The sequence below is a fragment of the Lonchura striata genome, chromosome 4 (assembly GCF_050655825.1).
Source record: "Lonchura striata isolate lonStrDom1 chromosome 4, ASM5065582v1, whole genome shotgun sequence".
Taxonomy (NCBI): Eukaryota; Metazoa; Chordata; class Aves; order Passeriformes; family Estrildidae; genus Lonchura; species Lonchura striata.
The window spans coordinates 37,769,339-37,794,201 of NC_140706.1; the positions used below are offsets into that span (position 1 = coordinate 37,769,339).

Here is a 24,863-nt window from a genome sequence, read left to right on the forward strand (position 1 = left end):
AACAGAAACTATGTAAAACAGAAACCACATCAAAATGAGTCTTGATTTTTCAAGGACTAAAGGAGCAAAGCTGAGCATGGACCTCTAAACCATTTGCTGCACACAAAATCCCCTAATTGCTGGCAGGTCTTTTCACCAGCACACAATGTCATTATGACCCTAAATTACTTGCTCTTCCTTGCACCTTCTGTTGTGTGTTTTAATGACCTTTTCCCCCCCTAAGTCCACCTTAAAGAACTGCAATTCTTATTTGGATTTTGGATACAGTCAGCTAGGTAACTACACCAGCTTACTCTTTAAAACCGTGCCTGTCTGACTGATTTATTTGCATCACTATTTCCTGGCTTGTTTTTCTAAGAAATACTGTACAGCTTCCTTTACTCAAATACACATTCCAGAGAATACAACACACACTGAAGTGAGGAAACAGTCCCATGTGTATGTAAAAGGCAATACAGGATTTTTATGTCTTTTTAAATTTCCCAGTAAGCTATGAGAAAAAAACATGTCTTAAATAATACTAACAGGAGAATGGCATTATCAATAGTATGGTGTGATACATGATCTGGGATGTGATTCTCAAAAAATGAAATAAGTCTGATAAGTCTAATCACTAAATATACTTTTTTATCATAATTTAATCAGACATTGCCTTGACAACATCCCATATATTCCGCAATAAAACAACATATAAATAAAGGCCTGGGCTTTTGAAACAAGGAGCTGCATTTCTGGTCATAGATCTGGGAAACAAAAACATGAATCATTTCAGAGAATGGTAAAAGAAAAAACCCCAAACCAATAGCCACCAAATAAAAGATGAATCATTTCTGAAATGGTAAAAGAAAAAAAAAAAAAAAAACCAAACCAAAAAGCAAACCAACAGACCCAAACAGAAGGGTAAAAAACCCAACACATACTTTAGTAAAGCCTATAGGAATGAACTGGCTTCCAACCAAAAAAGGCTAATGGTAATAGATTATCTAATGAGAAGTGAAATGAGTTTCCAAGAGCCATGGAAGTTATTTAAGACAAATACTCATTGTACAGGGACAAGAAAACAATTCCACTGGATCGTTTTCCAAATGCCTGATCTTGCACTCTTTGAACAGCCTAATTCCCTTTAAAATTATGAGCGTAGACTATGTGTTGGGGTTATATAACTACGTCTTAAAAGACAAATGCAAAGTAGTACAAAGCAAAATTATACACCCAGGATTAGGGAAAAAACCCCATAGCTAGACAAAAAAAAACCTAGAAATTTGGGAAGAAAACCATGATGAAAATAGCTAGAGGTGAGGTATATCTCTAATCCCTTTCCCTACAACTGGAAAAATACTGAGGAGGAAATTCAGAGTAAAGGGGGTGAAGCTGTGAATGTTAAGCAGTCTTGACAAAAAGAGAAATATTTGAGTAACATTTCCTAAACTACTTTAAAAGGGAGTAAACTAACCAAATGCCATCTGAAATTGGCTGTATGCCCACCATGTTGGTTGACTTTAGGGTCAGTAAGACAGAGGACAGACATAAGCTAGCATAGCTGAAAAATCAATACAAATATAGTTAAAACACAGATGGAATTTATTATAGAGCAGCTGGAAATGCAAAGAAAGAATTCTGTGGACCCATACTGATAGTGTAACTTTGAAAAATATTCTCCAAGTATGAAAGTGCTTTACAAAACAAACAACTTTAAGAAGTGGTGTTAGATGTAGTCATACTACAGAAAACAGACTGCTCTACTCTGAATGTCTGCCATAATATTTCTGATCAGTTTAATAATGTTACCTTTCAAATCAGTCCAAACAGACTTGCTAATGAAGATCAATAAATCCTTCACATGATAATATAACGTACATATGACCAAATCCACAAATTGGACAGAACACAACTGCACAAAATAAAACGGGAAATTCTAAGTGGTTTCTTTTCCCCTTGATTTTCTCCTAATATATATTCTGGTTAAATTTTCAGGTATTTTACAGTTGTAAAGAATTCCTGTAAACCCTTCAAGACATTCATCAATGTCAAGATTTTTATTCTGCAGGGAGTCATGTCAGAATCAACAAAATAAATGTTACCATGAAGTAACTGCTAATGAGTCATTGTTCAAGAAAGTTTCCCAAGGTACCACTGCACAGGACAGCCAGTGATATCTTGTAAGTTTTACATTTCAACAACCCCTGTTCTAAAATTCTCTGTACCAGGAGTGACACGTAAAAGATTTTTGTTAAGGATGTATCGAAGCCACCTTCCACACTAAAAATACAGTTTCACTGTTATTTTTTGCCAATACTGAAAGGGTAGTAATCTGGTGAAAATATTTTTCAACTATACCAGCTACTTTATTGATCTAGTTATGTGGCTTCATGATTGCTGGTGCCTTTGCAAAGGGAGAAGTTGTAAGGTGGGGGTTGAGGAATACAGGTTTATCCTTTTTGTGGCAAAGTATGACCCTTGGTGCAGCATAATCCAGACAAAAAAACTACACACTTCAAACAACACGAAGGAACTAAATTCTGCCATGCATCTCCTTAAGGTGTATGTGGCATCTGAGACTTCAGATGAAGAAAATAAAAAACTGTGAACCTTCACACTTAATGACTGGACAAACAATGCATAAAGAATTTATAAAATACTTAGAGAAAATGCTGAAACTCAAAGGATAGCAAGTTGACTGAGAAGCAGGCTACAGGTATTTCATTGAGACGAAGGAACTCCACACACTTAAAATGCCAGGTAATTTCTGAACGACAGTACGATTTTGTTACCTTTTTTTTGTCTCTATTGAGACAAATTCCTTCTGATCCTTCTTTGCAGTTAAAAAAAGAAAACCATCTGACAACAATGGCCCCATTAGATCTTGCAGTCCTCCTGATATGTTTTAGAATGGTTTACTAAATAAACATTAGAGGATACTAAATGTTGAATTCTCAGATCAAAACTGGAGAGTTAGGTAATCTTTTTTCGGTTGTTGTTTCTCCAAAACACCTGTGGGATATTAGATATGTGGGCAGTAAAAAGCCCCATTCCCTCTTTAATCCTGCAACAAGCAGGTCAAGGACCAAAAAGTAGATCCCTATTTGACAAAACAGCTTGGTTTCTGCATTTGTGTTGCTGAAGGGAGAGGTAATTTATGCTACCCTACCTACTCAGGCAAAATTTCCTCACTGAAATGACATTCACCTCGGGAATGCACTGATAACTATACTGGCAGAGAGAAAACTGCCAAGGTACATGCTGCCTATTCTACCCCCCAGCATCACCAGCTCTGTCCCTCTGCAGTCCCATTGTAAGAAAAATGTACAGTTTCTGTGTAAGCAGGTATTAAATAAAAATGCAGAGGTCATGAAAGCTTGTGTTATTCCCTAGTTCCCTATATACCCAATTTCATTAATCAGTATTTTGGCATTGTTCCTTATTAAAAACTTCTACCAGCTTTTATAATCTACTAGGTAGTGGGTGAAAGTGAATGACTATGTTTCCATTATTGTTTTTACTGAAAAGCAAATTCTCTTCAAGATTTTAAAACTCCTGCCAATATATTTTCATAGCCATGGAAACCAAACAACCTTGCTTGAAATCTTTATGCAAATATATGAGCAGACATCCACAATTAACCAAGATAGGCACCAGATTCTCTTTGAGTGAATAAGTCAGATTAATTAGAAAGTAAAAACAAATAAGCAAAAACAGTGGAACTGTCATTCGAGTTGCCTAATACATTTTTCACATAACAGAAGGAGAGCTTTAAGTGAAGAGCGTATATTCCTAAATCCTCAGTATACTCTTGAAAGAGCATACAGCAGGACACTTTCCTCATTATGGAAAATGTGATTGCATATTCATTATTTCCAGCAATAGTTTTGGCTTTTGACATGAAGGAGATGTATAAGCTATGCTGAAGTTGTCTGTATTGGTATTTTGGTTTTCAATTCAGAGTTCTAGTAGTGTGAGCTATAAGCAACCTAGCCTAGAAATTAGCAAATGTCCAATAGCACTGATTTGCAAGGACATAAAAAGTAGAAGAAAACCAAGAAAATCAGTCTTCTTAGATGGTAAAATAAAATTTGAGAAGAGCAAATGGTGCCTGAGCCTTTTCATGAGATAAAATCATAACATGGATCGATTGGGCACCTGGACCCTGAAGTGCTCTTGGGCTCTGCAGAACAATAAAACAACCACTGTAAGAACGTGCCTCCCTACTACCAACATCAGTGATATGTAAGCAGCCTCCTGGTATATCTTTCTCTGTGTGCACTGAGCAGTAGCCTTTGCAAGCAGCCTCTTGCACAGTGACTGGTACACATTTGCTTTATGTCAAATGCTGGAACAGTTTTTCCGGTCACAAGGGAAGAGAATTCCAGCAGTTTGTCAGGAGCTGTAATTGCTCTGTGTACTTGCTAGATAGACCTGTATTCTGTGAAGTACCACAGTTAATATCAGACCTAACCTGATTTTGAGGCCATAAGATCATAACTCTAACAAACCAGTAAGGTGTTTCATGAGAAGTTAGCTGTTCAAATATTAAATGTAGTAAGGGAGCCATTAGTTTAAGAACTTTTAATTCTGGAATCATTTGAATTTATTGCTAAAGTCCTAGCAATCAGATTACATCTGAAGCACTTTATGAATGAAAATAAAGAAATAAAATAGCCTGACAGTCAAGAAACTACAAGCAAGTAAGGGTTTCCTGAAATATCTCCCTTAGGGAACTAGGAGACGGAGTTATAGTATGCTTCACTATTAAACTGGAGCATGGAATTATCTAAAGGAAAGATGAACTAGCAACTCACACTCTGAAAATCAGTGGGACAAAGCCTTTACACTCTTCCTAGTTTACAGTAGGTGGCTGCAATCCTCCCTAGGATGCTTTTTTTTCCCTTAATACAATAACAAAAAAGGTTCCATTCAGATTCTTCTCTAAAAGGCAATGCATGAATGTTTCTCATTCTGTTTCCAAGCAGACTGATAAATATATGCAAACAAATACATGCCCAGAGGCAGAAGAGTCTGGTTCAGCAAGTTAGTATAATTCATTCTGAAATGCTTAATTGTTCTGTCTGGAGTACCCAGTGTTTTTAATGCGCCCAGGAAAAATCCTTTTTCACTTTGCCACTTCAGCAAAAGAAAGCCATTGTAGAAGCAGTTTTATAGTTTTTTGTCTTTTTCTTTTTTATTTTTTTTTTTTTTGTGGAAATAGTTTTAGAGTCATGTCTTTAAAATGAGAAAAACCAGCTGCAGCATACAGCTCATATCAATGCACATGGGTCCATGCTGCAGCCACTCACAAATACCCAAACACAGATACCCTACAACCATTTTTATGGATGTTTAGACTAAGTGCTACTATAAATACTACATGCAATTGTACATTTACTTTTTTAAAGAAACCAGTTTCCTTTTTCCCCCCAAAAGCAGAGCTATGAATAGAAAAACACAGATACAGACTCATTTTCAGCATTGGCCTCAAAAGCTCAGACTTGCATACTGGTGTCTGACATCAAAAGCAAGAAGTCCTTTGGTGGTGGAATTTTGACAGCTAACAAAAAAAAAAGCTCCAAACATTTTTGCACGTGGACCAGACTGTAGATTAGAAGGTGGCATGACTGCATCCTAATTTATCTGATCTTTTTTACTTCTCTCTAATACTGAGAAAAACACTCAACTGCAAATATAAGTTGTAGAAAAAGAAATGTAACCATAAAATACAAATTATCTACTTGTTGGGAAATAGAATTTGGCATCTTTTATGACTATTTTACCTCAGATTGTACTGTTTGATGCAATTTTTGCTTTACAGTCTGATGCTTTACATAATTCTGTGAAGTGTCTCCATGGCTCTAAAATAATCATAATTCTATATGAATTATTATGATGTTCATAGAAGATAAATATTTTCATTACTCTGCAAAGAGGTTTCAGTGTCTCAGACATGCACAGTTGGTCTTGGCACAATTTGATGGAGACCAGCATGTAGCTAGGGACAAAGAATAGAAATGGTAAGTGGAACAGAAACATTTTCCATCAATAATTTCAGGAATTTGAGTGCTCCCCTCTTATTCAGTCACTTCATCATCCCTCTAGGCACCATTGCTATAGTTTCCCACCTCTCTGTTGATACAATTGTTTGTGCAATTTGACTGCCATGTAACATAAATAATATTTCTAATAAATGATTACGATTTATCTCGTCACCTCAGAGACAATTTATTTTTATTCTTCTCTCTCAAATAAATTGCTAGTTGACCTATGAAGAAAAATTCACAGTCGCATTGCATACATTTGGAAAAAAATAACTTTTATTGAAAGTACAAGATGCAAGATTCCCAGTAGCACTACAACTGTACAACTGAAGGAAAGGAAAGCTTACCCTGAAGAGGACCAGGACCTGCATTTGGTAATTTTCATAGTTAGGGTGCTTGTCTGGTTTCAAGTAAATGGCATGAAAATGGAAGGAATTTGGGGAGAGGCTACTATGAAGAGAAAAGAATTGAGGGGAGGGAGACAAGACAGGGAGTGGGCAGGAAAAGGAAAAAACCCAACAAAATAAGTGGAAAGGAACAGTGCTTTACACTGATCTGTCCCTGTGGAAGTTTCTACAACTCTCCAAATGAGCTAGAATTCCCTCATACTTTTCTGAAGCCTAGGGTGAAACTCACAAACAGAGAGTATAAATCAGTTGCAGGTGTTTCTTTGGAGTCTGATTTTCTAGGATACTTCTTACTGCAGCTTTATCTTTTCAGTTACCAAACCTCAAGGGACTGTAAATCCTCAACGAGAAATAAAAATCAGCAACATAAGAAGCAGATGAACTCATGAATAAAAATCCTGGGACAGAAATCCTTACTCTAAAAACCATTTATACTGCACTGTCATGAAACAGAAAAATTAAAACAGCAGAACAGAAAAGCCCAAGAGCAACAATAATGTTTATTCCAGTAGAATTAATGAGCAGGAGAGCATCATTACTGGAATGGCAGGAGTTCTGAAGTCACAGCTTCACACAGAGATGTTTAAAGGTGTCACTGTTATTCAGAACCCACTGCCCACTAGCACCCTAGAGCCAGCACAAGCATTTATGTAGGGCTCTGCTGCATTTTCTGCTTTTCACTGGCATGGTGCCCTGGGCTACTCTTTATCTGATCCAAGCAAGAAGATCCATGGAACCAGCCTGGCAGAAGGAAAGCTAGAACAGGGTGGTGGCAGCTTTGACTTACTTTGTTGGAAGTGCATACATGAGACTACAGCCTAAACTAATCTTCTCACATCTTTCTGCACTGGTATGTTGAAAGTAGGCCAAAGCAGAAGAGGCCTTCTGGAATGTGTATCACTAACATTATCTGTTACTGAGAATCCATTAAAAAAACTATGAAAGAAAAAGCAATACAGAAGACTGGGAATATTTCATACTCCCATCCATCTAACAAAACTATGTTTGCTACAGCAAATTTAAAATACCTCCTTCACTTGCTATGACTAACTTGCTCTGAAATTATTCTTAGCATTAAAAGTTCTTTGAAAGATCACAGCTGTACAGTACACAGTAAAAACGTTATTCAAACAGAATATTTTTTCTAAGGTTTCCATGGAGTATTTGTAGGTCATTTGGTTATTACAACCACCCACTAAAAACAGTAACCGAAAGTATGCAATTAATTGGTCTAGAAACAACTGCTGTCTTTCCTCTTTCCCAGAGAACGTTTGTAGTGATTTGGAGTTAACCTGCCTTGTTTTGTCAGGCTCTCTCTGACTGAGCTGAACAAAACAGTTCTAAAGAGTCAGCTTCACTGTACCTGAAACATCTGGCATTTTGGTAAAACAAGAGCATATAAAATGCAGTTTGCATTTAGAGCTACAGATTTTTTGTTTCATTTAAAAACAGTCGCATATAAAAATAACCTTGCAACTATATACTGCCAAGAAACTCAAATTGTAAATGCACTATCACTGTTTTACATTTTCTGTGCTGCTTTAGCAGTCTTATTTTGTCATAAATAATGCTTATCTACATATATAAGTTGACTTACATACAAAGTTGACTCCAGTTCCAGCAAGCTTAGATTAGATACCCAAAACCTGACTTCTAAGAGATTGTGTGAACTCTGCATGAAGACTGACCTCTAAATGACCATGCGAAATGAGCCTCACCAGTGAGACACATATTCTATCTACCCCTCTGGAGAGATAGTGGACTGCTCAGATTTGCTTCTGAAAGACAACGATGTAGAGAAGGCAGTTGTAGACGCAGTTCTTGGCAATCAAAGCAAAGAGAAAAAGATCCAGTCTTAATAAGTTTGAATCTGTGAAGAATTAGAAGCACACAGCATCCTAATACTCTTGGAGTAGCAATATGCTGTATCTATTCCATCAATAAACACAGAACTAGCTTGAGGGATGCATCTTCAGCACAACTGTTAAATAAGGAAAAACCGAGAACAACAGCCAAAAAACTCTTACCAAAACTAAAATGAATGCAGAAGTATTTTCCAGGTAAACACCAGAAAATCAAAAGTGAACTCACATTTAGCACACCTTATGCCTAGTGCAATGACTATCACACACAGTTTCTAAATTGGAGAGACTGAGGTTTCCTTTTGAGTACTGCAAAATATTTTTAAGTAAAGGAACCTTCAAAAAGGATCATCATAGGAATACACATACACATGTACACTACTACCTATTATCAAAACCATAGATCTAATCCAATTACATTTTAGATAATTTTTATACATAGAAGGAAGGATCTGATAACCCTATTACTTCCACATTCTACAAGCTGTGTACATCATTGTTCTGAGGACTGGTAAGGAGTACAGCTGGATTCTTCTCCAAGCAGCGCAAGACTAAATAATCTATAATTTTTTAGGAGCTTAGAACTTACAAAAAATTACAATGGTTTGCAAACATTCAAAAAAGATGAAATTATTAGTATCTGAAAGCCCATTCTCCTTACTTTCATGTTAATATATACAGCTAATTCAAAGGTCTTGTAGAAGTCTATACCTTTCCAAAAAAACCAACCAAACAAAAAAAGAGTATTATTTACTTGTATCAAACAAGAACAAAAGACATTAGAATTTTGGCCTAAATTAAGCTACAACATTACTGGGTTTTTAGATCTCTTTCCAAGAATCTCCATATACATAGGATAAGAAGTAGATACTCCAGTAAATCCGAAGAAAATCAGAGTCAAGTCATTGCAAATGAAAATGGGATCTGGGAGTTTATGGTTTTTATATTTGTGAAGTTTACATCCATTACTAAAACAAAATTTACAAAATACCTTTGGCTTCTCAAAATTGTTTTGGAATTTATATCAGATGTTTTATGTTTATAATACTTCTTTCTCATTTTAGAGAGAGTATTTCTCTCATTCACTTTTTATGAAGTTTTAGTGAACAACCTTTCTTCTAACTACAAATTAAAGCTGTAAAATACTTGGGCCAAAAACCAACTGCTTTCTGACAGCTTATGAGAAAGCCTGTGGCCATATTAGAAAGAGATTCTAATTTATAGAGGATAGTTGGTGGTATAAAGCAATAACTAGAACTGATTATGATGTTTAAAAGTATATGGATTCCCACACAAATAAGAGCAAATGGGTACAGAGTACTCACAGAATTTGTGCTTATTTTCAAAAACGTTAACAACCAACAGCCAACATCCAAAGCTGACAGAGTTACTGTCTGGAATCTGGACTCCTAAAAAAGTTATTCTATCCTTAAATAACACTGTACTGCATTTTATGTTGGCAAAAAGTTAATGTTTTCTCTGAAACATTCCATGGGTGAGTAAACATGAAATATATAAGTGGTATGCAACAAATTGCGTATAAACAGCTATTTCCTATCCCTAATACTTCCTTTAGTAAGTTACATTTATGTTTCCCAAATCCCCAGTCATTGATTTCACAATGTTTTCATTAAAATCATACTCATAACTTATCTGTTATTACATATTAATCTCTATCTGAAAGCTTTACAGAATATCATTATCCACAGCAATGCTTCTAAATGTTTGAGTTCAAATAATGCCTGGTCAGGCTTGGCAATCCAGTGCTTGCTCTTTCACTGTTTGAGTATAAAATGGGATTTAGATGTGGCTTCAGCAGGGGTTCTTAACATGTGCATGCTTTTTCAGAAGAATTAGATTTAATCTTTCAAAACTGTCCTTTTTGTCCTCAATTTTATCATAAAAGATTTACTATATCAAAATTTATTACAGAGAGGTAAATATTTTCTAAGAATTTACTTCTATGCCATTACTAATACCAGGATTAATTGTATGGTTGTAGTAAAAGAATATAAAGACCACATTTATGTACCTCACATTTTAGCAGAAAATTCGGGTTTTTTCAGCTATAAAATCTTATGGATTGCTGAATAAATATTTTCATTCATAAAATCGATGCCTATTGTTAGAAACACCATTTCAGTTAGCTACAATCTCTTTCTTTCTCTCAACTTACATAATATTATACTTTTCTTAAATAAGGGTTAACATTGCCTTGCTTTAGTAAGGCTGGTTCTCTGGAAGAAATCAGAGAGGCTTGTTTAGAAAAGGATTTGACATGCATGCTCTGTCCTGGTCAGAACTGGCAGAACTGGCAGAATTAACCTCTTTTAAAAAGCCAGCTACATCAAAGCCTCAGAAGCTCATCCACTTGTATATTTAGCTTACTAAAAACAAAATCAAACCAAACCCCTTTTCTTTGTTTTTTGGCTACTTTTGATGAACTATACTTTATGTCCCATAGCATTTCTTGCAGATAGTTCAGTTAGTTACCAAGCAAAACACGTCTGTATTTTCTCCAAGTTCGCATACTCATATTCAAAAGCATGTCATAAATCTAAAGTTTCCAGCATTTTGAGTTTCAGTTTGACAAATTTACATAAATCAATTAGATACCCTAAATAAAGATGACTGAATTCTGTCTTTCACAATTTTGTGTCTAGTGACTTTCTAGTAATTTTTCTCATTCTGGCACAAGAACAACACACAGCAAAGCTATTTATGGATGCCTTCACTGTATTCCTTTTAATACTTACAGAGAGAATTGGGAGGATATAAAAAATATCTCTTTACCAATCAGCACAGAAGATTACCCTGTTTTGGGTAACTTCTATTCCTGACTCAGGTTAAACTGAAATGCTTTCCTGAAAGTCACATATGATTTTTTCTAATGAAATCATCCTGTCATTTGTATATTGATAACTTGTTAGAAATTCTTGTGCATCGAGGATAAAACAATTGTTCTATAATGGTCCTAGATGTCTTCACAACCATCTTCTCATCTTCTCTCCATAGAGAGAAGCAGAGAGTCTTAAATGAGGTGTTAATAGCCACATTATAGGAAGATTCTTACAAAAAATAGAATCTGCTGCCAGATACTGCCTAAAACAATGTGATAGCAAACAACAGGGAAAGTTGAACAAAAAATTGTTTGTTTATAAATGCCATGGGAGATGGACATGCAATATTCTGAGTAAAAGAAAAATCTGGACTATTCCTTGTTTTACAGTTTTTACACAGAATCATTAGAATTTAACTAATCACCTTAGCCATGAGAATACAGTGGAATAACTTAATTAACTGCTGCTAATTCAGCAGTATCTCTAATAACCTGTTTTAGCTGTTTCAACACTTACCAAGAAGAGAGGAGTTGTTTCCCTCCAGTTTTCCTCATTCTCAGACTATTGTGAGAACAGTATTTGCTACTTCCACTAGTGTGACTTTATGATGCTTGTATTCTCAGTCGACTGTTCTGTTTATGCTGGATTTTATATTCTGCACGTTTAAGACTGGTTCTGAGAGCAAAGGGGAAAAAGAAGCTCACAGCTTGTTTGCACAAACTGCACTTGCTGCCCCGCGTTGTCTTTTATGGACTATTGTCTGCAGCACAGACAGTGAGAGAGAGTGCTCCTTCGCTTTTAGTTAGTGTTTTTTAGTTAGCTGAGGCCAGAAGTTTTTTGGAACTGTTCAGCTATTGTTCAATCCGAAAAGACCAGGACTATCAACTGGTGGGGGGGCCCCCCAAGCTGCACTGTGGCTGGGACCTGAGCCCTGGAGAGACTGGAAGAGAGCCAAGCTACACCCCATGAAAAGGACTCTCTCTGAATTTGCCATCTCCTCAAAATAATGAAAGGTTCCATTGTTTAGTATTACTCATTTTTTCATGTTTGTGAGTACTTTGCTTGTTAAATAAACAGTTTTTTCCACTTGTCTCCAAATAAATCTTTCCCAAAACAATGATAAAAAAGAGCCGCTTGAATTTGCTTTCCAAAAAAACCCCATTAGAAAATTTCCTCCCAGATTTGCCCTAAACCAAGACAAATACTTTTTGGTGCCCAGTGTGTGGCTTGAGAAAATGGAAAAAACCTTTACTGATTGCATTTTAGTTTCATTTACTCTGTAGTGGGATAAAGCAGTCAGTAGCTATGTTGCTTAAATTCATAATGTCTTTCTGAGTGAAAGCCTTCATGTGTTCCTGGTCCCTAGGCTTTTTAAAAGTTGTAATACCTTTCTGGTCCCTAAACTTATTTTCTTAGGTGGAGATAGCTCCAATATTGTCCCTAACATGAAGCTTTTACAATAGAGGGGCACAGATTTGGGTTGCTATTGTGCTGAGCATAGTTATAATGGTTTATAAGGAATTTAAAAAGGTACTGCAGTTTCCTCAAGATATGTACGGTTTATGGTTTCTTCATCCTACCCTGCGTCCTAGTTCCAATAGCATATTTTGGGCATTTAATTGTAATTGCACCCAAAGTGTTAGAAGAGGAGCAGGGAATAATGCTTTTCAGCCTTTCTTTTCCTTCCCTTCTTCTGCCTTGAACCTGCCACATCACTTTTTGATAATGTTCGATTTCACCTGAATGTTAAAGAGACCATTTTCTTGGTATTTTATCTAATAAGATTCTTCTATATAGTTTGCAACTTGTCTAAATTGAGGGATATAGTTTGCAACTTGTCTAAATTGAGGGATAATATGTCCAGAAGAGCTGGTGAAATACCAGACTCAGGCATGGACCCAATCATAAAAAAATCTTGAGTGGCGTGGAGAATGGGAGGCTATGGGCCAAACTCTGACAGAATTTTCTGAGCCTATAACCTGAGACTTCCATGTGAACAAATACAGAACTCAGCTGAAATGGGAAAATATCTGAAAGAAAAGTGCCGTCATAATTCTAATAAAAAAAAAGCTAATTGCAATACGCATGCCATATGCTTATCACATGCTGCTAAATACTGTAGGGCAGCAGACAGAGGCAGGGGGGCAGGGAGATAAATCAGCAGCTACCCCAGTCACTCAGGCTGCAGCTAAACCAGACAATGAGCCTAAGCCCACAGCTGAACCCGACCATGAGCCTCAACCAAGAGCTGCTGCTCCTACCACAAGATGTGGGAAACACACAACCAAAACTGATCGGCCAGTGAACAATGATGATCCAGGGGAAGGACCCTCCAAGCCAGCTCCAGCAACTGACTCAAAATCAGAAGTCATACTGAGTCTTTTTCCCTGAAGGATTTTAGTGGCCTAAAAAAGGATTACACTCAATGACCTGATGAATCTGTAATTAATTGGTTAATACATCTTTGTTATGCTGCAGGCGAGGGTACAATTCTGGATAATACCAAAGAGAGGCATTTGGGATCCCTGTCACATAATCTGATTATAGATCAAGGAATGATGAGAGGGGCTAACCCTCAGGGGCTAATCTCTGAGCATGGACCTTAAGAAGTGTGAGACAAAGATATCCGTGTACAAACGATCTTTATATGCAGCAACTACCACTTCATGATTTAATAAAATTATAAAATATGTTTGGGGAACATTAAATTCAAAAAATTTTATGTGTAGCCTTCTGCAATAAAACACATTATTGCAACATCAGTCAGTTATGAAACCCTGTGAGCTAGTGATAGAAAACCTCAAATTCTTCTGTGCCTCTTGTCTTTCTACTGTAAGAGAGAAATATTCACATAAGAAAAATAAACTGGACAAAGCAAAAGTATCTGCATCTGCATCAAAACTGCAGAGTCCTGTCTCAGGGACCTTCACATTTGTACCATGCTGTTTTTAATTAAGTTGGCAATTCTTTGTCTTTCATTTACACAAGCACATAGAGGGGGAAAAAAAAAGAACATAATAATTACCTGTACTACAGCAATAGCAGGTTGGACATTTGTAATGCTGGACATTTATAAAGGCTTTTTTTGCCTCCACCCCCCAAATATTTTGTTTTGACTCTGTATGCAGGACATACAGTCCCCTGCTGTGACATACCATCAAATTCTTCTGTGACTTTAACAAAGCAAGGAGAAGGCTCATTACATAATCCCAATGGCTGTGGATGCTAAAAGGATGCTTCTGCACACTGAGTATTTTTTACACACATTTCTAGGGTGTTTACTCATAAACAGCATCATGTTATGTGTTTTAGTGGAAGCTGAAGGCACACAGCTTTGCCTTCAGGGGCTGACTTGGCAACTTCACTCATACAAGAATTTACTAGATAAAAAAGTCTGGAAATATCACTAAAGTCCATTTTAGACTGTGTTGAGAGTTAAGTAAACATGATTAGCAAGGGAACTAAAAGGGTAGTTGTGAATTTCTGCTTCTGACAGAAAACACTGCTTATCTTACATTACTTTAGGGAGGAAGAGTTAATTCCCAGAGAGCATTATAAAAGTAAACAAAAGTTGAAGTGTATCCAAAACTCAAAATTCTAAGCAATTTCTGAGTAAAATCTAAGTAAATATAATTATTTCCCGAAGTATTCGAAATACTACAGATATTAATTTAAAAAAAAAAAAAAAGACAAAATGAAGCACTTCAGAGGACTTCACACTTCTGTATAATATCCAATGACGATTTTATCCTGTAAGCAGTTATGAAAATTCATGAATTTTAAAGATGGAATTAATATGCATGTTGGAGCAATTAGTTGTCAGAAAATAAAATCAGACTTTTACAGTAATGTCTCTGATTTTACATATTTTGAATATTTAATTATAAAATAAAAATAATTTTTCATAGAAGTGACAACAGAAAAAGTTACTAGTGAATTCTGGAAGCTAAGAAAACAAATATGCCTCCATCCTTTAGGTAAAAACAGAAGCAAATTGCTCCAATAAAGCTGTTGTCACTTGTGACTGCTTGAGTTTTCTCTCTGTGAGTATTAACAAGTCAGTTTCTCAAATTAAGGGTGCTATCTAGCAGACATTAAACTTTCCCTAATCTACAACAGCAGCAACCCATTCCATTATGCTTTACCTTTTGCAATATACTGTTGATACATCAATTTATTCACCTATCAGGGAGACTATGCTGCTACTAAACCACAAAATTGCATTCTTTGACCAGATCACCACTTGCATACCTATTGTTACTGAAACCTGGAGAGAGAGATTCTGCAGAGATACAAGGTTTTATATTATCTAATAAGCTTCTTCTATATAGTTTGCAACTTGTCTAAAATGAGGGATAATATGTCCAGAAACGCTGGACACAATTCCTATCATATCAAGCTGAACTAGCAAGAGGTGGCATTCAAGTACTCTGAATTCAGGTTCTCATTAGGACTCTATAGGCTTTAAGCGTAGTAAGCTTACTTCCCTCATTCTCTTCCAAACTGAAAAAATAATAACATTGCACTGCTTGCCAGCACAAATAAAAACCAAAGAAATTCTTAGTTTAAGAAATCATTTACAGGGGGAAATTAAAAAGGAAACAGGTACAGATAGGAATGGTGAAAAAATGCCAAAGGACTTGCACAATGCATTTACTGGCAAGGTACTTTATGAAAGTCCAGGAGATAAACATAGATAAATTGCCATCAGATCAGTACCTGTTAAAGTTTGGCACATACACTGCATACACACAACACTATAGAAGAGCATTTACTTCCAGGTTCTGTGTCAGTCTCTAACACTAACAGAATAAGCAGAAAATTATATAATGAGAAAGTATCCTTCTGCAATCAGTGAGAAATTTTAAATATTATCCCATATACCACTTGCAGGTTCAAATATGTTTCTAATATTTTTCTACTTTATTTAGATACATTTAAAACTAGAACCAAAGTTTGGCATGTTAAACTCACATCTGCCACATTCACAAATTACCAGCAGTTTATAATTTGCATGTCAAGTCATTGGTAAAATAGCTGGTTTATCAATAAGAAAACACCTTGCCTAGTAATTGATGAAATAGGAACTGCAGGCATACTTTTGTGTGGGTACATTGATATCCATTTCTGCATTCAGTGGAGAGGAAGTTCTGCTTTTACCAAAATTTTAATTCCTATATGTCAGTTCCAAGAAGGCAGTAGAGTTTATAGGTGCTGCATGATGGTTTTTATATTAGGAAGCTGTAATGGATTATAAGCAATTCCAAAGCTATATGTGTCGTAGTCTGTTATTTTACAGTTTGTTCTTCTGTAGTATGTTTTCATTTTCCTTGTTATAATCTTGTAATGGTTCATTCTATGTACCCCAATTGTCTTCCCTAATGGTTCAGTCCTGAGTTGTTTACCACAGTTTTCCCCACAAAAATGTATGTCAATCCACAAGTCAATCCACCTGTATACCTGCCTTGTTCCCTTGTCTCACCCCTGTCTGTCAAAGATAGCACACTCCTTTGGTTCTGGAATGTTCCCTGTCTCTCATCCCTTCCTTAAAGCAGAATTGGGTGTGAGGTTTGCTCCCTCCCTGTGTTGGCTTCTATTGGGGAGCCCTTGCCCTGCACCCCTCCCCTAATGCCTCCTGTTGCTCAAAGGTTGTGTCCTCCCCGTGTTCCCCCAATCCCCTTCAGGTTCAGATGTGTCACTTGCTCTGCCCCCTTTGGGATTAAATCTTTGGAGACTCAGCCAAGTGTCCTTCCCCCATTCCCGTGCCTCGGTTTCCCCGTGCTCTGTCCCTGCTGTGCTCCCCACCCGCAGCGATCCCCGCGCCTGCCCCGGGCTGGGCACAGACTCGTGGGGACCACTCGCGTGTCCGGCCTGCGGCCACTGCGGGACAGCTGCCAGCGATCCTCCATCCCGTGGCCGCTGCCAGCCGGACTCATACACACACAGGTTTTTTTACGTGGTCAACACACTAACTGTTTCATAGCCATATATTAAAAATGAAATATTAAGACACAGAGAAATTATACGCACTTGCAGAAATTGAAAACATCAGAACAACAAATCAGAACAGGACTATGGAGGAACACCAAAGGTGAGATTAAGAAACAGAATGGGTTTTTCACTCAAATAGGTAAGAAAATGACTTATTGATTCAAACTCTAAGCATACTATTAACACAGTCATTTCTAGAAAACTAAATACAGAACGTAATGTCAATTTTATTAAAGCAAACCAGTAAAAGCATCTAATATTACAAAGAACTTACCAATTCTGAAAAATCATTTTTCCATAGTGTCTTTAATGAAACCTCTTTAATCCGAATTTTCACATTAAATATTTAGGCTTCTACCCTGTCTTTCTGACCCACTGAGGACTTATGCAATTTGATCTGCATTTTATCTGTCAGGACCATGCAAGTATTTAAGTCCTTCAAGCAGGAAAATGAATGCAGCTAATTATTTCTCTTATTAAATACACTGCAGAGTTTGGCATGGATACCTAAAGGCCTGCCACAAGGTAACAGGCAGGAATTCTAGAGCATTCCAGATATCAAACAAGTTAGGTTTTCATGAGTTTGTTTTTTTTGGGTTTCTTTAACAAACACTACATACATACTATATATTATCAAAAGATAAGAGACTGATTATATTTCTAGTAAACAACTGTTCTACTTGATACTAAGGCCAACCCTTCATCATCCCCTGGAGACACTTCCTACCCCAGTGGTGGAATTATAGTGTGTAAATACAGCTACCCTGGCCTTTTGGGGTCAAAAAGCTTTGGGGTCTTTTCTGCCTTCCCTATGACTAATTTCAAACCAAATACTGAACTTGTCCTCTGCAGCCAAATTCTAGACTTGCGCTTCCAATGAGGTGTTTCTTACAGGATATAAACAAGACCTCTGAAAGCAGTCCAGCTGCTGTCTCTTACATGGTTTTGTCAGTGTTCTAGAAAGTATACATTTATTTCCTTGACAGATATCTACTCAAGCAACACTGCTCCCTCCACTGGATATGCCTTTTCCATTCCTACTTCCATAAAACCTCTAAGAGAGCAATAAGGTTTCTTAAGACAAGGATAAGGCTGACAGAGCAAGACCTGAAGCATTGTTCAATTCTTAGGTCTTCTTTGCTATCTTTAATTACCTCTATTAATTCTGTTTATGACAAAAAAAATAGCATATAGAAATTGTGTAGCTAAGTTTCATAGCATGCACACTGAACCAGAAAAAAGCAAATGCCACTGAGTTCCAACCTCTTATTTTGGTCTCCAGAAAACATTTCTTAACACAGAAAATTTAAACACAATTAATATAAGTAAATGCAAGAGATAACAGCAGATATACCTGAGAACAAGCATGAAAAATTGAAATGGTATGCAAGAAAAACTTAGTAGTACAATCACAGATGAAAGAAGCATGGAAACCATCAGACAATTGCATCACTTTCATAAAAAAATCTGGCAGATGTTAGGAGGGATCATAAAAATAATAAAATCAAGTAGCTATATAACTATGTGAGTTTATGATTAAGCTTCATGAGCTAGCACCCTGTCCAGCAAGTCTCCTTACTCAAGGATGGATTCACACTTCTGCAGAGCTTTTTTAAAAGCATGGGCATGACCAACTGCAGGTAGACAGGTAGAACTAATTGCAGATGGTTTCTATGATAGGGTAAATTCCAAGAACAAGTTTATTAAAGAGTAGGCACTGGGAGTGTGAGGGTAGCCAGCATGTGAACTTCTGTTTAACAAGCTGAGCTTGTGTTTAGATACTTTTTTGGCTATATATTAAAAAGCATGCAGCAAATTAGCTATTCAGAAGTTATCCTTGCTAAAAACATCCAAAATTACCTTTTTAAAAAATTATTTCTTCAAGGAAGGATTAGCAAAACAATTACTAAACAGTCCTCATATTGTTGAAGATTTCCAGCTGAAGTCATGTAGCTTTGAAATCACATTCAAACATAACTATTTAACCCAACTGCCATTCACATAATTATGCTTGTCTATCATAGAGAACTGTAGTGTCCATAATACTTTGAAATTCGTGTTATCAAAAGGAACTTTATCTATCCAGATTCTACCAAACACATTTTCCAAAGAAAATGAGGACTGGCAGAACAAGCTTTGGCCAGTTCCTCTTGCTGTCTCATAAACTGATATTGGTTGATCTTTTATTTCAATTTGTTGACTAATTGAACATCACAAAAGGTATTGTCAAAACCTGTACAAAAGGAACAAGCATGAATAAATACTGCATTTTTAAATATTAATCAATTTCCATGTCATATCTCAGTCAAGTAAGGATTTCCAGTCTCTCATTTTGGATTAGAATACTAAGTGCTGTATGCAGAAGTTTTTTTTAAATTTCTCAACAGACCTGGGTGCCAAAGGAAGTGTTAGTGCAATCTTCTGTTGTATTAGTTGCAAGCTCTTCGCCTGAATCAGATGGGATCTTTCTCTAGGAAGTCGCTCAGAAGGCAAAAATGACAGATACACTATTATTGAGACTTTAAAATTTAGTTTTTCCTGAAAACCAAATCCAAAATTACAAACAACTTCTGTTTTAGTTTTTCAGCTTTGTCTTCTATCTTCTACAGTTGGAGTTAGCAGTCCTGGCAAATGGGTTTAGCTGTAGCAAGATAAACAAAGGTGGTTCAAAACAAAAACTATATCCCTTCTCATCCACCTTTCTTCTCATAACCAGCATAAGATGATATATTTACTATTTCAAAATTATATGCAGACTGTATATTTACATGGTCAGGGATGAAAGAATACCAAGGGAAATGTGGCTGCATGCCATATTCAATGCCATGTAAAAATTAAGTACATATGATGATTAGACTGCAAGGATTAGCATGCAGGGAAGCATTTAATTATTTTGTTTGAGATTTCTATCCTGTGATACCAGAAGAATCCTTGAATATTTCTGCAGGATCTCCCAATCCAAAAGCATACTGAGAACCTCTCAGAAAACGCTGCATTCTAGAACTGACCTTTCCTTAAATTTCCTTTTGCTTGATAATTTCCAAGTATCAAATCCACTCCGTTATTTAGGTGAGAAGGAAACAAACAAACAAACAAAATTAACAGAACTGTTTCATTTCAATGCTTTTCACTTATTATTATCGAAAAACTATCCATAAACTATTTGCAGATGGATAGTACAACTCTTCCTGCTATATTTTCTGGTTCAAAGGTGCATCATAAACTGTTGGCATAGTATTCTATTCAACCTTGTTACACAAAAAACCAAATTGCCTTATTTACATAATCCACCTCCCACCCCCAACATTTGCTATCCTTTTCTTAGAAAAAAAGCTCATTCTTGGTACTTTGAGGAGCTGGTGGTGTCAGTAACAAAGGTGTGAGAGAGGCAACAGAGCCGTAAAGGCAGAAAGGAGAGGGAGAACACTCTTGGAGGCACTAAAGATTTTTACAAGTCTAAAGCATATATTTAACCAAAAGCTTAAAATGCACAGGCTCAAGCAAGTGGCTGAACTTGTGCACTTATATCCCAGAAGACAAACCATATCATAGGCAGCACCAAAAGAAGCATGACCAGCAGCTTGAGGAAGCTTACTCTCCCTCTCCTACTCCTCTTGTGAGCCCTCACCTGCAGTGCTGCCTCCAGCTCTGGGGTCCCCAACATAAGACAGACATGGACCTATTTGAACAAGTTCAGAGAAGGCCCTGAAGATGCTCAGAGGGCTGAAGCACCTCTCCTGTGAAGGTGGGCTGAGAGAGCCAGGTTGCTCAGGCTGGAGAAGAAAAGGTTCTGGGGAGACCTCAGAGCAGCCTTTCCAGCACCTCAGGGGGGCCTGTGGGAGTCTGGAGCAGATAGGACATATAGGAGTGATAATGATAGGACAAATAGCATTGGCTTTAAACTGAAAGAGGGAAGGTTTAGATTAGATATCAGGAAGAAATTCTTTACTGTGAGGGTGATGAGACACTGGAAAAGGTTGTCCAGATAAGCTGTTCATGCACTATCCCTTGAAGCATTCAAGGCCAGGCTGGATGGGGCTTTGAGCAGTCTGGTGTCGTGGAAGGTGTCCCTGCCCATCCCAGCAGGAGTGGAACTAGATAATCCCTAAGGGTCTTTCCAACTGAAACCAATCAATGATTCTATTAATTTCTCTCATGTCCCTGCTTGTCCTATAAACGAGATTACTTTCAGTGTTAAAGTACAAATCTGAAAAAATACCAAAGTTCTGTGTGCATACCATGATGGTGACACAAACAGTATATGTATTTTGTGACTATTTCAAGAATATTTGACTTTTCTGTTTAAAAGACTGATTAGCTTTTATGTAGGCAGGATGTACACTTACGTGTCTCCACCTACTTGGGTCAGACAACATCAGTGCCAAAAGAAGAAAAAACCTAAAAAATAAATGTATCACCTTTAACCTCTCTTGTTTTTCAATCTATTGTTAGTAAGGTATTCAGACTTCTATTGCTGCATATTTTAAAGGCTTAAAGTTCATTTGTGATTACCCTTTGACACTATGTTAACAAAGACAGAAGCAAAAAGGAAATTTCTCAGCAATAACTGCCTCTGGTTTTGGGTCATGCTATTCCTTGATCTGAAATAGGCAATGAAATGTGACTTTCAACCTATTTTTCATAACTTTCCTATTTCCTCTCTTCTGTCTTCCAGTGGTCTCAGAGATTTTCACACTGATCCAAGATCACAAAAACTACTAATGCCTTGTTTTAAAATTACTGTTATCTACTGCATTCAGTCCACAGGTGTACCAGGAGAAATTATAACACTTCATATTCCTTTTCACAATTTGCAACTTTTGCATAAGAAATGAGTCTGAGATAATGGGGGAAAATCCTATTTCTTAGTATATTCTCCAATAAAACCTTCTCTATTTTCATATATTATTTGTTATTATTAAATTATAAACCCTAGTCCAAGTACTTGTTGATCACTGAAATGGAAATGCTTCACAAAACTTTTCCTTGTTTTAACTCCATTTCTGCTAAAAAATATGTTGGTATAGAATGAGAGGAAAAAAACATTACAAATGAAACATCAATGAATTAATTGTGAAAACAGATGCAGAAAATACTCTGGACTTGTACTATTATCAAGGGATGAACCTTATATGTAGTTATCCCGCTTTACATTTTAGCAAATTTAGTTAGCATGAGTTATTTCTACTACAGTAGAAAATATGTGTAGATCAAGGTTTAATTGAGGGTAGGCTTTAACAGCAAGATAAAGATCCAAAGGTCCTTACCAACCTTGAAAGAGCAGAGTAGATGAAACAAAATAAATGGATATGAATAGACCTTTGCTCGTGAAGGTAAAGCTACGCGAATCATTGAACTGTTTCCTATTCTCACATATTATTTTTCCATCCAGCTCTTCTCAATGTATTCTGAAAAGTTGCTTACTGTTTGCAGATATCAAACACAATTATAATGGAAATAATAAACTCTCTTTAAGCTTACACTCTTTGTGGTCATTGTATATGACAGACTTGGATAACACTCCACCACAAAGAGGCTGGACATGAGACAACTGCAGAGAAGCTCTCTGGTCAGGTGTTAGAGTTCTAGACAGTCAGGAAGCTCTGGCACCACACTGAGTCTCTGAACTTTGAAATGCTGGCTTGTTACAAAGCCAACAAACATCACACAGGTACATCCAGTAACCATATGAACACCGTCTTTTTTCTCTTACTGTTTTAACAGACGCATGGAAAATTAACAGTGATACCAAGCCACTTAAATGGAAATTCTTCATTTGAAACCATAGACATGTTATATAAAGTCCTACAGGACAGCCTTGTGTCTTTTTTTGCAGACATTCACACTGAGGATTATAAGGGATATAAGGCTCATACACAGGCTTCACACTGAAATTACTATTAACATAATTTTACTGATTTTGAGCGGTGCAAATTATCATCTTAAGATAACACACATTGCTGGGGATCTTCTGAAACTCATCTGTGCATTACAGCATTGTGGGCCAAAAAGTCCAAGGCACAGTAATAGCTCAACCTCCTCAAACAGGTCACTGCAGCAGACATCAGAATCACAAAAATCAAGGTTTTTATGTCTCAGTTCAACAGTCCTTTCACTCTACAGAAACTCATGTTGCAAACAAGACAGCATGAAATATTGTGCCTTTTAAACATATTTAGAATTACTGTCTTCTAGATTTCACTTTAGCAAAATATCTGGTGTTGACTATTTCCCTAATTAATTCTATATATATATTTTCCCAGTTTGATATTGTCATATTAAACTCTTAAATTTTCTTAGCATCACACTGAAACAACAACTAATGATGCCTTAAGGATCATTAAAGTGTCTGTAACCACAGCCTGAATGTTTTTTAGGACTTTAAAAACACTTTTCAAGCCTGAAAACACTTACAGTAACTCTCTATAGCATGTCCACTCTTGCATTAGATTGAATTGTGATAACTCATTACTTATAGGTGTTGGTTACAGCTACATTGCCAAGATGCAAATTTATTTCATACTTCAAGAACGTACTTAATCTCTCCCTCTTGTTAAATTAAAAATAATAATAAAAAATGTAAAACCAAAACTACCCTATCATTCCCAAAGTCTTTGCAATTAATTTCAGTGTTGGCTGAAGAAACTGTTTTCAGACAGTTCACAGATAAACCTGTTAAGTAATTTATAATTTATTATAAACTCAAAACCAAAATATTATTTTGGAAATTTAAAACCAGTCTTCCTGAAAAATAAACCTATTAATGATTTTCAGAAGCTTAAAGCTCTCTCCATAATTAACAATTATTAGTTTAAATAATTTTTAAAAAAGGTTATAAGTGTATAAGCTCTTATTCACTTCTAGTATGTGCTGATTCTGTCATCTAATACTCTACAGACAGATACAATTCCATAGATGAGTTATTTTCAAGAGAGATCATTCTTACAGTTGAGAGAGCTACTTTACTACTCAGCTAATTTTAATGTCATTATTTTGTTCACTTTTACTAAGGAAGCAGTTTTCCAAATGTTGAAAGCTGATTTCAAGTCTCTGCAGTCAGTCATTTCTTTTTCTCCTCTTGTTGGCACTTTTTCCCTTCCTTATTCTATCACTGTACTTGGGAGCAAAATACTTGGCTGAGGAGAAGGCAAGATTTCAATTTCTGACAGCAGCACAGATGTACACAGCCTTTGACCGAGGAAAACATGTATCTTGACTGCAATCAAGATCAGTCTCTTGTGCATCAAGCGTTGTTAATTGCAAAATATAGGAATCAAGAGTAATTACACAAGGGATTCCAAGGTCATCAGTTTGGACATCAGCAACTGAAGGGACTTTTGCAATAGCATCCCTCTCACGTTTCTGTATTTTATGTTGACTCTGTGTTTAACAACAAAACAAATTTCGCAGACATAGCAGTGAATGTTATATAATGAAGTATTTTACACCACATTCTTTCCCTTATCTCAGGCAACATTGCTTCTGGGAAAGAAGGGTCTGGAGTGAAATTTCTTTTTTACTGCTCTGCTGGAGACACTATCTCCTTTCTTCACAAGTGGGTCTTGCCACAGATACATACGCTGGGTACAGGACCATCTGGCTTTCTCCATATCACATATCATCTGCAAGATGCCATCCTCAGCAGCCTCCCTCCCATACACGCAACCACCACCATATATACTGTTATTTCACTACTCTGTTGTTCTAATTCTTCCACTCCTCATTCCCTTGTACAGT

The 24,863-nt window shown here is 36.5% G+C and overlaps 1 protein-coding gene across 8 annotated transcripts in view; it reads right to left on the reverse strand.

Annotated features, from left to right (window-relative positions):
• The window catches only part of PALLD (palladin, cytoskeletal associated protein), a 186,092-nt gene that overhangs the window by 80,337 nt on the left and 80,892 nt on the right, over positions 1 to 24,863 (reverse strand). The window lies entirely within an intron of this gene.